The 15,055-nt window shown below is 39.3% G+C and overlaps 2 protein-coding genes across 6 annotated transcripts in view; both read right to left on the minus strand.

Moving 5' to 3' along the window:
- Positions 1-15,055, minus strand: part of MRPS6 (mitochondrial ribosomal protein S6) — a 66,698-nt gene that overhangs the window by 45,145 nt on the left and 6,498 nt on the right. The gene's annotated exons all lie outside the window — the stretch shown is intronic.
- SLC5A3 (solute carrier family 5 member 3) overlaps positions 1-15,055 on the minus strand; it is a 34,719-nt gene that overhangs the window by 13,292 nt on the left and 6,372 nt on the right. Inside the window, exons 1-2 of one of the 3 annotated variants that reach the window (XM_053220596.1) lie at positions 7,052-9,948; positions 6,227-6,416 (exon numbers count right to left, since the gene is read on the minus strand). The exons of 1 other annotated variant lie outside the window; for it this stretch is intronic. The gene's annotated coding sequence lies outside the window, so the exon portion shown is untranslated. Of the gene's footprint in view, positions 1-6,226; positions 6,844-7,051; positions 9,949-15,055 lie in introns of those variants that run through there. One more of the 3 variants, XM_015062563.3, reaches the window with a different exon arrangement.

Consider the following 15,055-nt stretch of genomic DNA (forward strand, 5'->3'; position numbering starts at 1 on the left):
ATTCATAATGCTGCCTAGACAGACGTGTCTTACTTAAACCCATCTTTATGCCTTTTTAAGCGTGAAGCACTGTAATAATTATACTTAGAAAACTGATTAAAATCCTTCCTCCTAAAAGCCAGTGTCAATAATGACTGAATAAAACTCCCACATACAAAAGCATAAAATACACTAACACAGTTGGGATTTGTATCACTTCATACCTGCCAAATCTTGAAGCTGGTCATTAGTTCTGTGACCTCCAAAACTTTCTAAAGGAACCCTTGGACATTATGTAAGAAGAATGACCTAAATTTTTTATAAAATATAATCAGATGACTAATAAGCATTAACTATTTAAAAGAGCACCTTTAGGGGAGCCTCGGTGGCTCAGTCGGTTAAGCATCTGACTCTTGATTTTGGCTCAGGTCATGATCCCAAGGTCAAGAAGATTCTCTCCACACACACACCACCCCGCCACCTCCCTCCACCCCTCTCTCATGCTCACGCAGGCTCTCTCTCTAAAAGGGGGGGGGGGGGGCACCTTTAAGGTTTCAGTATAAGGGGCAGGTCCTTAATTACAAAGAAAATAGTTGCTGGCAGCTATGAAATCCTGCCTTCAACAAAGCTCTCCCCACCATTCAACTACCAAGCCGCCTGTTTCAACTTACACAGAAAAGCCTAACTCACAAATCAGAACAGCCCTTTAAGGTGTTGCTCTTCTCAGTGGCGGTAGCTGACCAACCATGTTGTTTCCCCCAAGAAGGGACAAACAAAACATCCAGGGGTTTTGCTGGGAGGGGAGGGGAGAATACATGCTGTAGCAGCCCCTACCAGTAGCTTATTTGCTCAGAGAACCAAGTGCTCAGAAACAGAACAATCACTAAATCACTAGTAAGCACTGCTAATATCAGTATCCTTGTTCTTCTTATCAAATACAATCTATGCAAGTCAGATATCCGAACCACATTCTGCTCCCTGATGAATGAAATGTTCACCCTGGTCTAACCCCTAACTTCTCTACAACAGCAAGTAAGCTACAGAAAAGATGTTCTGCCCACAGGAGAGGTAGCAGAGAATGGCCAAACACTAGCTCAACTCTGTCTGCCTATGTCTCCTCAGACCATTCAAAAGCCATTGCCAACAAGTCCCCATCTCACTGGATACCATACCAGTCTGTGGGCAGGCTTAAGATTTTTCCAATTTAAACAAAAAACATCCAGAGACCAGTACCCGGTAGACTGGAAAAGGAAAAACAAACAAAACCAAAAATAGGTCAACTTAGTTTGTAGAACGATATAAAATACTATAATGCAATGCAGCTAAATTTTACAGTCCAGTCATGAATACAGATGGTCACAGCCTTGAACTTTACTCTGTTAGGAAATAAACTGTGCATTCCTTAAAAATGGTTCCAAATAGAATATACAATATAAGTTCTTCGTATTTTTCTCTTTCCTTTGAATATTTCTATGACAAAAACACAATGAACACTAACCAGAATTCCTTTATTTTCAGAAAATATATACATGCAGAAATTTTTTCATCAGCCAAAAAGAAGCTTTTTATGTTTTTATATTATTAGAACAAAGCTGCTACTTGGTTCAGGTAAATCCCATCGAGTGAGACAAGTAATAAAAGAGGTACATGAATGATAAATATATGGGTTGGTTCCCTGGTAGTAAATTTTTAAGGAAACAAGTATTTCTATCATAGGAGTATTATTTGTAGAATGTATAAAGTGGTCCCCTAGTGGTGATGGGCAGTATAATGAATTTAGCCAAATCTCAAAACACAAGGGGAGTCAGTGTAAAACAAAGCAGAAGCCCCCACAGAGGAAAGAGCTTCTTTCTCAGAAAGTGTTTTGGTGATAGTTTTGCACAAAATTAGAATACAATTTTGGTACTGTTTAGATGAATTAAATTACAACCGAAGAATTAATCTAAATAGAGAAGCATACCTAAATATTTGCTGTGTTTGAACTAAAAAGGGAAAACAGGTAACACCAAATTAAATCAAATCAGCTATTAACCTCCCATTAGGTAATAGAATAAAAATATAATTATTATAATAAGCAAATCCAACATCTCTTTCCTAGTATCTAGGGTGACCAGGTAATTTATCTTCCAAACTAGGAAATTATTCTGGGACAATCTATAAAATCCAGGACATATAGTCACTCTAGAAATAAAGTCACCAACAGAGAACAAGAAAAACAATTCCTAAAGCTATCAGGGCTCCACATCATAACAAATTCAATGAAGCAAAGGGACTAACAAAGGGTAGAATACAGTGACACTAAAAGTGACCAAACAACAATCATTTTAGCTTTGGAGTCACTTTAAAAACCACACAAAGGACCACCTGAACAGGCCAGTCCAGCACTACTAATAGTACTCTTGCCGGGTCTTGCTTACATTCTGATCCAAGGAAAAATGCTCACTGGAACAGCTAGTAATTTCAGGGTTATAGAACACAGACACTTCTGAAAACTAACATGTATATAAGCGGCGTAATCAAGAAAGCAGACAAACTGAAGGGCTGGAGCCCAAGCTGTTTCTTCCTAAACGCAGGATGGAGGCAAGTAATCTCTATCAGCCTCAAGTGTCTCCTCTGTAAAATCAAATCACCAACTAGCTCCTAATGATTTGATAAGGAATAATTAACACAGAAAGAACAGAATATTGACGCTACAACAAACAGGCACTCAGTAAGTGTCTCTTTACCTTCTACAACTTGTGTGGACTAAAAATGATATCAACTCCTTTTAAATTGTCAACTATAATACAGGCATATTAGGTTCTTCACAAAAGTTATTTACAAAGAAAAGAACTAGGTAAAGTAATATATTAAATATGCAGCTCTCCCACAAATATTTCAAAGAGGCTCTCAACCATATCATGAATAATTAGTTCCTATTTACGTCACTTCAAGTAAAACACAAACTAAATTTATACAAAATTCTTAGGGACTTTTCATAACTCATTTTCACTTTTGTCACCTTGACTCAAGGTTCAGTAAAGCAAACTCCACTAGCACAGTAGACTAATGGTGCATGGTACAGAGTATGTGAGTACTCATACAGGACCTTCTTCAACCCACACTTATTCTAAAAACGTAGAAATGAGTATTGGTAGCAGTTTATCAGTGACACTTGAAAAGCGAAAGAAGTGTTCCTAATACAACTGATATGAATTCCAGCCAATTTCAAATTACAAGTGGAGCTAAAGATAACACTACATGTAATCATATGATAGAACAGTCCCTAAAACATGTAAGGAGTTTGCCCTTAAAATCTCTCCGCAAAACATTTCTATTATACCTACAACCTTACCTATTCAAATTTTTAAAAGTACATAAGAAATGCATGAAATTCTGAATTCAAATGGCATTTAAAGTGTATTCTAGGGATTTCTAGTCCCAGTGTATCATCACAGGGGTGGAAGGAGAGGCAGAGTGGGCAGGGATCTGAGCCCCACTCGAGCAACCCCCTACCGATGGGAACAGCTCCACTTTTAGCGAAGTATGGGGGAGGGAAGGGGTTTAGGAGGACGGTTTCCCATGTAAGTAAACCATTTCTTCAAATAAAATCTTATTCACCTAAGAAAAATCATAAACTACCAGATTTACCATTTTATCCATATACACACATTCCCCAAGATATACTCATTGTAACCTGCTTCTATCAATACAGAAGTCTGGCTCACAATGTTTTGTACTGTTGTTGTTGTCGTTGTTGTTTTAAAAGTCTCAAGAGAATGAAAACCTTTTGGGTATGGGGACAACTTTCAAATTACCACCAATCTCAACGTTTATGTGGGTGATACCACATCACGTATATGGAACAAACTCCAATAATCTTCTTGAGAGAAATGAGAATATGAAATAAGACAGCAGCAGCGCCTATGTTTGCTTGTAAGAGGTGACGGTCAAAGACAAGTGAGTGATAAATGACACTAACTGACCTAAGTCTTAACACCTTATATAGACACTGTACCCAGAGTGCTGTGTGCATGACTGTGCTCCTCACAACAATCACGGGACAAGTAGTTATTAATGACCGTTTCACAGATGAGAAACCTGAATCCAAAAAGTAGCAGAACTTGCCCCACTTATTATCAGTTATTATTTGTATTTACATCAAGATCTGCACTCACATTCATTTGTCTAAATAGTTTCCGCCCTTGTCATCACTAGGCAATACCAACTTTAATGACAAGAACATTTCTTTACTCATAGGAAGAAACATAAACCGTATCAATTAATAAAAGATCATTCCGTATCAACCATGTTTAAAAATCTGTGCTTGCAGAGAAAATACCTGAGATGCATATATGTACATACAGCAAATGTTTACAAAATGGACAACAACAACACAGGATAAAAATTCAACTGAAGTATTTATGTACGATCACATGTAAATGGATACATGTAAGGAGAAACTGAGGTAAGTAAACAATTAGAGCAGATGGCGTCAGCTCTAAGACCAGGGCTTATCCTCCTTCTCACCATCCAAAGCCAAGGCTTCTGCCTTCATTCTCTCTGCACTGTTAATCAGTCCTTTCACCAGAGAATAAAATTAAATCTAGTCCCTTCTCCACCTGACTTTGTTACCGTGGGCTCTATCAATCTACTACCCAAGCCAGGCGTCCTTCACCTGCTAAAGCCTCCATCCTTAAGACATTAGGTTAAAAGAACTGGCAATACCTGATTGTCTCTCGGACGAGAGTTCTCGTAGTAAAATCTGTGGGGCACAGTTCTGACTGAAGTTTGGAGACCACCTATCCTTGTTTGGGAGTGTGAATAACTTGGCTCATATCCCTTAGACCCGTCTTCCTGTCAGTCCTCCCCATCTCAAGGAATGGGAACCCATCCTCACTACTGCCCAAGTCCTATGACGTCAGTAACACAGTCATCCTTGACTGACTGCTGCTGCATGGTCTCTCTCAAGCCACACACCATCAGTCCACTGGTCTGTTGGGTCTACCTCAAAAAATGTATCTAAAATCAATCCACTTACAATTTCAAATGCTAGAACTCTGATCCGAATCACCATTTAATCTTGTCTAGTTAACGAAATGCCCTCACCTCTTCACCTACCTCCAAATTTTGGCCCTTGGCCCGCCGCACGGTATCAACAAACACAGGAAGCAGTCACCCCTTTATTCACAATGCACCAAACACACCTATGGGCCCTGACATTTGCTGTTCCCTCTGCAGGGTACACTCAGCACTCCCAGATTTTCACAAAACTTGCTTTTTTCTCATTCACATCTTTGCTCAAAAGTAACTGCCCTAGCCATCTCAGTCTCTCATCCTGTTTTATTTTATTTATTTTTAAAAGTAATTTCTACACCCACCGTGGGGCTTGAACTCACGACCCTCAGACCAAGAGTCTGATGCTCTACTGACTAAGCTAGCCAGGCACCCTATCCTGCTTTATTTCTTTCCACAGCACTCGATACCTTCTAACATACTGTAAACTTGTTTATGTTTGCTGTCTCCTCACTACCAGAATGTAAACTCCATCAGGGTAGAGATTATTGTCTGTGCTGTTCAGTGATGCAATCTATGTCTAGAACAGTCTGGCACACAGCAGGCAGGCCAAGTGTTTAAGTAAAAGAATCAAATATTAATGATCAAGTACCCAACCGAGATACCCGATACTTTCAATATCCTACACAATCATCAATGGTGGGTCTTTTCAGGCAATAAATGATGGCAGATTATTAAAAGGCCAAAAGGGAGTAGAGCATTTCCTCCCATAACAAAAACATCAGCTATCACAAAGTTTGGAAGGTGTGTGGAATGACCAGGCAAATCCAACTAGGCAAGAAGCCTTTTGCTCAGATAAAAATCTCAATTGGGGGGAAAATCTCAATGGGCCATGAGGTAGTAAAAATCTGTGTCCGGAGACACGATCTCATCCTACCTGCCCACCGTAAGAGTGGTCTACATACTTCATTGGGCTCACTCCACTTCAGAACGTGCTCCAGGTATTAGCAACATCCACCTCGTAGTGCGCAGTGATATCCAAGTGCTTCTTGTACTGCAGTCATTTCCATGCAAAAGGCAGGTCAGTGTGGGCAAGCAGCACCTTCCTTTAGCCCACTCAATACAAGCCCAAGCCTCTCGCTAACGTCAGCTTATGCTTATGAAGACTCTCTCCCTTCTCCGCCTCTTCATTACACCTGACGGTTTAAATGTTTCCAAAGAACTGAGAGTTAACTTTGTTAACTACACTTACCAACACTAGTGCCAGGCACCATTTCTACACTACATGTACCAGCTCATCCAATCTTCACAAAAACCCCAAGAGGAAGGCACGATAATTATCCTCAATCTACAGATGAGAAAATTGAGGACGTATCATGAAGGAAGTCCAAGAACATCCTCAGCGAAACGAAGATGAAGAATGTATCCTTTTATAACGTTCCCTAGGATGATACACATAACAGGAATAAACACAAGTCAGAAAAAAACCTCACTGATACAAAAGGAAAAATGCAATTAGACAGTCACCCTTTATAGTCCCTAATGAATCAAAGTCTAACCTTATCTCTAATCATGAGAAAGCAACTATATAAATCCTACGCAATGGTTACAATGGATGCTAGAATCCTTAGGTGAAAGGTTGATGGGGAACTTTAAACTGGATGGATGAGGCTGACAGTATCAAGAATCAATCTTCTCTAAAAGGCAGACATATAATGCCACACCCAGAATACTTATGTCCTCTTGCAAAACGAAACAATCAAATTTCTACCTGCCAGTTTACCGAAAAAAACCGGAATAGATGAACACATAAAACACCAGGAAATTATCAAATTCAGAAAAGAAGGGTGGGGAATCTGTTAGAGTAAAAGACTCAACAGGCCATCTGGTAAATGTAGCCTGTGGACCTTGTTTGGACTTAGATTCAAGCAAACCAACTGGGGAAAAACATTTGAGACAATTCGGAGAATTTGAACACGGAGCTGTTATGGAATTCATTTGATGTCATAAAAGCACTGTGGTTGGCTTTTGTTTTTCTTTAAAGCCCTTAACTTTTGGATGCATACAAAACACTTACAGGTGAAATCTTATATCTGTACTTTGCTTTAACGTAGTCCAGCAACAAATGATTCAGAATCATCAACAGATGCTAACCCCAGTGGAAGACTGAAGAGAATACTCAGTCTCAAGTTTGTCACCCTAGAGGTCACAGACTACAAAAGGAAGATACATTTACATTAGGGCAGTCTAATGGCTATCACCTACACCAACTGAATGCTTAACATCAATAGTGAGACAAACTGACATGCCTCTTGATACAATACACTGACATCCCTCTTTAATAATTATGCCAACAATGTTTAACCTATCTCTAGTCATGAGAAAACCAACTAGACAAATCCAAATTGAGGGATTCTGAAGACCAGTGGGCCTGGACTCTTCAAAGTGCTACTGTCATTAACGACAAGGACCAGAGAATTGTTCTAGATCAAGGAGACTAAACAACTAAATCCTTGATTGATTCTCGATTAAATACTGGATTAAAAAGTTAAAAGATATTAATGGAATAAATTTGAACGTGTACTGAACATTTTATAATACAGTAGCAATGTCAGAATTGTGCAATGGTTATGTTGTAGTTAGGAAGTAAAGCCCTTATTCCTTAAGAAAAAAAAAGGGCCACGTCAAGATGTCTGCATCTCTCCAACAGTGCAGATTAAAACAAAAACAAAACAAAACGGCAAATACGGCAAATTCTAACAACCAGTGATCTAGGTGAAAAGCCTGCAGGTGTTAATTGAACTGGTCTTTTTTTTTTTAAATGTTTATTCATTGGGGGGTGGGGGGCAGTGGGGAGCAGAGAAAGAATCCCAAGCACGTTCCGCCCTGTCAGTGCAGAGCCCAAAGCAGGGCTCAATCTCACAAACCGTGAGATCAACCTGAGCCAAAATCGAGTCAAGACGCTTAACTGACTGAGCCACCCAAGCATCCCTGGTCTTGTAACTCTTCCGAAGATTTAAAATTTTAAGATAAAGTTAAAATAAGATAAAATACTTCCGAAAACAAAACCAAAGGGGCAGAGTGTAGATGAAGCAAGATTGGTAAGCGTTGACTGGTTGCTGAAGCTGGGTGATGGGCATAGTATGGAGATTCACTACACTATGTCCTTTTATGTGTGCTCAATTCTGGATCTTAATTTTCACTTCTATAAAATGGGGAGGAAGATGTACCTTAAGGCAACGTCTAGATTACTAAATGAAAAGGCCCTGTGGACAAAAAATAAGCAATAAACAATTGTTATGCACTGTCAATTCTTTCAGGAAAGGTTTGAAGGCAACCGACAAAACAAAAGCCTGCTGAACTGAATGCAAAGCTAACACAGAACTCCGACATATCTGCACTTGTTCATCTCTTCTGCCCCCAGTTACCGGCAGCAGTGTACTTAAGACTCCTCACTTAAGTTTCCGCCTTGCCTGAGCACTCTAACAAAAATGCAATTTGCCACATTTGTCTCTCATCACGCTTTCTCTAGCATCTGCTGGTTTGTCTCCCTTACTAGAACATAAGCTCCAAGAAAGCTGGAACTTTGTCTTCCAGTTTACCACTATATTCCCCCAAAACATGGTACTGCCAGTCCTCTCTGCAGGCACTCAAAATAGATGTGAACTACTTCTTTCAATCTAAAGGGGCTTTAACTGTACCACCATGATGTTGTAAACTCCTTTTACAGATACAGTGATGAAAAGCAGAGCTTGCTTCTAGGTGGAGACTGCTCGTGAGATGCTGGCCCAGCCACTCACTGAGCTGTGTGACCCTGGGCACCTTTCTGCTTCAGGTTTTTCACTTGGAAAATGGAGATCACACCACCTCACCCTTAAGATGGCCGAGTACTGAAGGAGAAAATACACACACACACACCCTGCTTGAACTACCCACTAAGGACTAGGAGTATCAAACAGAAGGTTCAGAAGGAGAACATCCGCCACGTCAACTCTGTGGTTCACCTTCATGTTTTCTGTGCTCATCCAACTTGATGTCTTATATTCCTGGAAAAAAGATTCCTAGAAGGAACACATGCCAAAATTTTCTTTTTCCATGTAACAAGGGCCAGAAAATATAAACACAAGCCTTCTTGTACACCAGATTCTAATTCTCCCAGGAGGCCAAGGCATAAATAGAAGATCCTGAAACTGGGATGTTTCCTCAAGCAGATACATTTGGTTGGAAAACTTTTAAACTTTCTAATTTTCTTCAAAGGTTGGGGAATATAAGATTTTCAAGAAGTAAAAAGTAAGACCACAAAACAGGATAACTTTACTTCTATTTGGAAGGATTGGTAGAAATCATGGCTCGAATTGAATGTAAAAAGTGAACATAAAACCGGGGTATGGTGTTACAGACTACGAATGCAGCTAGATTTTCCCCTTGTATTTCAAAGATAGGAAAGGAGACTGGTCTAAAAAAATCCGGAAAAATAGGATCACAACCGCTTTCCATGAATGTCAGAAATTTGAAGATGCTTAAGTTACAGCTTCCAATTATTTCAGCCTAATCAGATAAAATATTTAAAAAACTTTATCAGGAGGACTTTTTCTTCACCTTGGTTTTCTTAAACTGACCTGGCAAGCACTCCTGGCCCTTAGCCCATACGAGAATGGTTCCTGAGACCGACACTGCTACTACAGCTACTACGGACTTAAGCTCATCCTAATGGAAATGTGGTGTCTAAGGTTTTCAAAACCGCAATTACTGTGTATGAGAAAGCAACTAACTGTGTGAAGTATGCTAACAAAACAGAAGGCAAATAGCATACCAGCAAAAGAATGAGAATCAAAACAACGTATCACTGGATCATGCATTTACTTAACAGGTTCAACCGATTTTTTTAAAAGTACATCTTTTCTATATGTAACATACACCTGGCATAGACCTTACTCTCATATTTAGCCTTTCATTCACCAACACTCACCTTAACACTGAGTGTTAAGTGAACAGTTAAGTGAACACTAACTGTTCACTTAAGAACTGAACAGTTGTAGAACTGAACGGTATTTTATATTCATAATGTACCCATCTAACTAAAGCAAAGGCTACACATGGGTTCCAAGTCAAGGACCTTCTCAGCACCTGAAATCCAAGTGCAGCTAAGGTCTTGATCACCACCCTGAGAATGTTCCCACACTGGACTACTCCACAGCAGTCTGGCTATATGATAGCTGCACTTGGATTTCTTGACGAAAACTCCAGCATTTTAACAGTAAGGGTGGGTGTGAACAAGAACATTTAAAAACTGAAGTCCAAATGAAGACAACACCAGCACTTCTGGATTCTGGGGCAGAAGCAACCGAAGCCAGTTTTCAAGCACTGAGGGCTCCAGGTTGAGGAGGTTCAGATTAAGGTTTTGTTAAATCCGCACTCTTCACTTGCAATTCTGTTTTTAAGCTCTCACCCACACCAACCACTCCTGAAATGTCCCCCAAAGTGGGTAGGGATTGCCTTAACCAGGACGCTGCAATCATGGTAAAAATGAATTGGGGGGGGGGGGCAGGGAGAAGCAGGACTAGAAAGGCAGGAAAGAACCGGAGATGGACCTGAGATTTTTAATTTGCTATTATGTATATGAAGTGAGAGTGGGGAAGTAACAAAGACAAAAAATGTCAGTCAAAATAATAACTTGGCTTCCAATCTACAGAAACATGAAGCCTGGTCAAAAATAAAAATACTAGCTGGGGCTCCTGGGTGGCTCAGTTGGTTGGGTGTCCGACTTCAGCTCAGGTCATGATCTCACAGTTCATGGGTTCAAGCCCCGCACTGGGCTCTGTGCGGACAGCTCAAAGCCTGGAGCCTGTTTAGGATTCTATGTCTCCCTCTCTCTCTGCCCCTCCCCTGTTCATGCTCTGTCTCTGTCTCAAGAATAAATACACATTAAAAAAATAAAAATACTAGGGGCGCCTGGGTAGCTCAGTCAGTTCAGCATCCGACTTCGGCTGAGGTCGTGACCTCACGGTTCTTGAGTTCCAGCCCCACGTCAGGCTCTGTGCTGACAGCTCAGAGCGTGGACCCTGCTTTGGATTCTGCGTCTCCCTCTCTCTCTCTGCCCCTCACCCACTTATGCTTGCTCACTCGCGCTCTCTGCTCCCTCAAAAATAAAAAAAAATTTTTTTAATACAATAAAAAAACACTATATCATCCCCTTGTTCTAAACTGTGAATGGAAGAGCACCTACATTTTTTCAGAGTAATATTATATTCCAAGGCTCATGGGTCATATAAGCTAATGCAAACTTCAAAAAATCTCATTTTCTCGACAAGCTGTCTGCTCAAAATAGTACTGCAAACCCCAAACAGCTTAGTACAATAGGTATAAACCAAACTGCACTAATGCATGCTTAAAATACAAAAAAAAAAAGTGTAGTACTAAAAATACTAATTTCTGACAATTTACATTAAGTCATACTGCAGTTCTTGTGCAAGTCTCTGAAGTCTATACGTACACTTTAGCCTAAATGGGCATACCTAACACAGTAGCCCCAACTAGAAACCAATACTACTTTTAAGAATTAAACATGTTTGCCATTTATAGTAATTAACTGTTAGTCCTATCGTAAACCAATGACCAGTTAAAAAGTGAGTTTATCAACATGTGAGCAGCAATTTCTGAAACCTAAATTCTAAAAGAAGTCTAAAGACCATCAGGGACACCTTTAAAAAAATGTCTAAAGCCAATGATCTCAATCATAAATTCTAAGATGGTAGCATATCTGACCAACAGATAGATTTCATTTGGTTCATCGTGTTTAAATATTTTTGAGTTAATTGCCAACATCTTAAACATCAAATTTTCTATAAAATCTGGATTTCTGGCTGCGAACACTAGGGCAGAAAAGGACAAGCTGGCAAAACCAGACCCACGTTCCCAGGCAACAGACTTGGTTAATAAGCACCGTCCCTACCAGGACACACAATCTCCTCCACCCAGCAGCCCTTCCATTTTGCCACAGGCCCTCCCAACCCTTTGCAGTCTTGAGTTGAGACACTCCGAACTAGGACAAAATATAATCTAAACCGAGGACGACAGTTCATACTTACCCAGTTTTAAAACACAATAGTTAAAAGAATCCAACACACATCCTGGCTATTCCTCAGGCAACTTTGTTAAGTAGCTTTTATTAACTCACGAATACATTTACATTCACATTGCCGGCTCCCAAACAGAATGAAAAGGACTTAAGTTACCAGCATTGCTATTCCTCTTGGTCACAGTCTGGTTTCTTCCGTTATAGACTCACATATACACATTTCTCAAGTGTGCTTCAAATGGTGCCCAATACCTCATACCATCCCCAATCCCATTATGCAACTTCAGCAAAATAAAATAATCAGGTACAAAGTCACAAATTAAGTCTGAAATGAAGTTGGATTTAAAAGATTGACAGTTAAGTAAACATCAAAAAAAATGCACATTCTCTTGTAGAAGATCTTATCTTGGACTCGTTAGATCACGAGTATTCCTGGCTTACAAAACAATTACTAAAAAAAATAAATAAAAGCGTATTAATAAAATAAATATATACATTCCAGCAGCATGTGCTGTAAAACAGTTTTAATTCTTTCATAAAAGTAAAATCTGTACCAACAGGAATGGAACAAATCCCTTAAAATCACCAATTAAAATGAAATATTTAGTTTTATAATACAATGCTGCATCAGAAATGAAAAATAGAATACTAACTGAAAATACCATGGAGTGTGAGAAATCAACTGGGCTATCATCTATCTCCTCCATCTGTTTTTCATACCGAAGAGTTCACCCTTACAGCTTTAGCAATTTGGTCACATTAGCAATCGAATACTCACTGAATAAATCAAATTACTGTTTCCCCCTACACTTGCCTCAAGTCACCTTAATAATTAAGAGCGTATCCAAAGGAATTCTTCTGTTCAGATTTTCCCTATCTGTCACTTTTCCCAACTTCTCACCTAAAATACTAAGTCTTACTAAGCACTAGTTATAATAAAGTTGGATGGGAATGATAACACAAAGACCAGATGCAAATAGTGTAGCTCTTTATGAGGAGTCCCAGTGCACAGTGCCTGGCAAAAGCCAGCAGTTGTTAATATAAATGATGGACATCAGTCTGACAGATTGTTCTAAGCTGGTGGAGTTCGTGGGAACCCTCATACTCACACGCTACATCTCCTAGAATCAAAAGCTTGCCCTTGCTTAATTAGTATGCAAGCTATTATGCAGTATGACTCATGTTATAAATTCAAATACTTACTGAGCAACTACCATATTCCAGGTCTGACTAACTGTCAGATTCTGATAAAACTTACATATAAAAAAATTTACCTTTTGGAGTCTTCTCATCAATAAAGCGGCCATAATGAAAAACTACATAATAAAAGTTCAATAACTTGCCTGATATCACAAAGCTACTTCAGTGACATACTGAACACCTATTACCTCCAAGGTCATGTTACCACTTTATCTTCAGACTCTCCAACTTAGAGATTACTCCCATTTTACAGCGAGGAAATGAAGATCCAGAAAGGTTAAGATTCCTAGGAGATAGGTGCCAGGAACCAAAACCAGGTCGATCTGTCTCTAGCTCTTTCTAGTATCCCCATGCCAGTTCTTTGTTTATTTCGACATAATACAACCAGTATCTTCATTGAGGGTCTTATGTTCTTCTAATCATTTAGAAAACAAAAATCAGAACACTTACTGAAGCAGAAGCTTTCATATCCCAATCATATCCAAATGAAACAGGTTAAAAAAAAAAAGGGGGGATTAACGCTAAAGCAGGAAGTCAAAATATCATACATACGTACCTTAAACATTTTATTTAAGTTTAACACATAACTGTACATTCATTTGCCAATCTTAATATGGGGTCAAAGCACTTGGAGAATGGGATCGATGAGGAGGAGCGCCTTGCTGATTGAAGTTCCTTCTGCTTGATCTAAACCACACCTATTAATGCATCATCTACAATTTCCATTTTCAGTTTCATTAAAGTGGAAAGCACACAGAATCCTTTGGGACTAATGTTCTTCCTCCCAAACTTTTAGTTACTACGGCCATATCTAATTCTACAGCCATTATTCTAGGAACTCACCTTTATCAAGTCTTTCCAAAGAATCCAACTTGGTTTTCGGGGAAAAAAAAAGTTTTGCACTCATTTTATCAGTTTACATGATATTTAATTATTATAAAAACAAGATTACCTGCCATCAAACAGTCTTGAAAACGAACACCACTTCTGGTAGGTATATTATCTTGCCCAGTGCAAGCCAAGTGCACGGACTTGAAAGCAATTCACTAACACAAGAGGTCAGCATGCTATCACCCAAAACTGTTTCAGAGATGAGAGTAGGAATCCCATAAGGTAGCTAAGTGAACACAGACATGTGCAGTGCAGAGGAGCGGAGAGGATAGAAATGAAACAGGCTGGACTCTCAAGAATTTGTAATCTAGCAAAGAAGATAAACATTCACCAATTAACTACAATATGCAGTAGAAAGTGATCCATGTGATAAGACACAGGAAAACACCATGCAAATCCAAAGGAAAAATTACAGTCTATACTCCCCCAACAGTGCAGGCCCTCAATATTTTTTTAATGTACTAACGGAATGAAAATGAATTTGAGGCAAGTTTTCATGTATATCACGGGTAATATGGAAAGGGAGGGCATTCCAAGAAAAGCAGGATGACACAGGCACCAAAGAAAATGAAACGTAATGGTATTTATGGAGATCTACAACAGGTCTGTGTACTTAATATATGGAAAGAGGAATGAAAGAAATTGATATGAAGTCTAAAAACAAAAAAGTTGGGCTTTCTATCACAGGTGGCCTTAGATGCCAGACTTCATTCTGAATGTCTCTGAAAAAGAGAGGTGTGCTGGAGTTTGGCAAGTGTTGACACAATCAACTATTACAGAAAGACAATGAAGTAGTCAGAAAGCCACCACTATACAATGCTTTGTATTATCTCCTAGTTAAAAATGAATCTCAACTGAATCTGAATTTGACTGTCTTACAGCATCTCAAGAACTATTTTTGTACTCCAAGAA

Source organism: Acinonyx jubatus, chromosome C2 (genome assembly GCF_027475565.1).
Source record: "Acinonyx jubatus isolate Ajub_Pintada_27869175 chromosome C2, VMU_Ajub_asm_v1.0, whole genome shotgun sequence".
In the NCBI taxonomy this organism is placed as follows: domain Eukaryota; kingdom Metazoa; phylum Chordata; class Mammalia; order Carnivora; family Felidae; genus Acinonyx; species Acinonyx jubatus.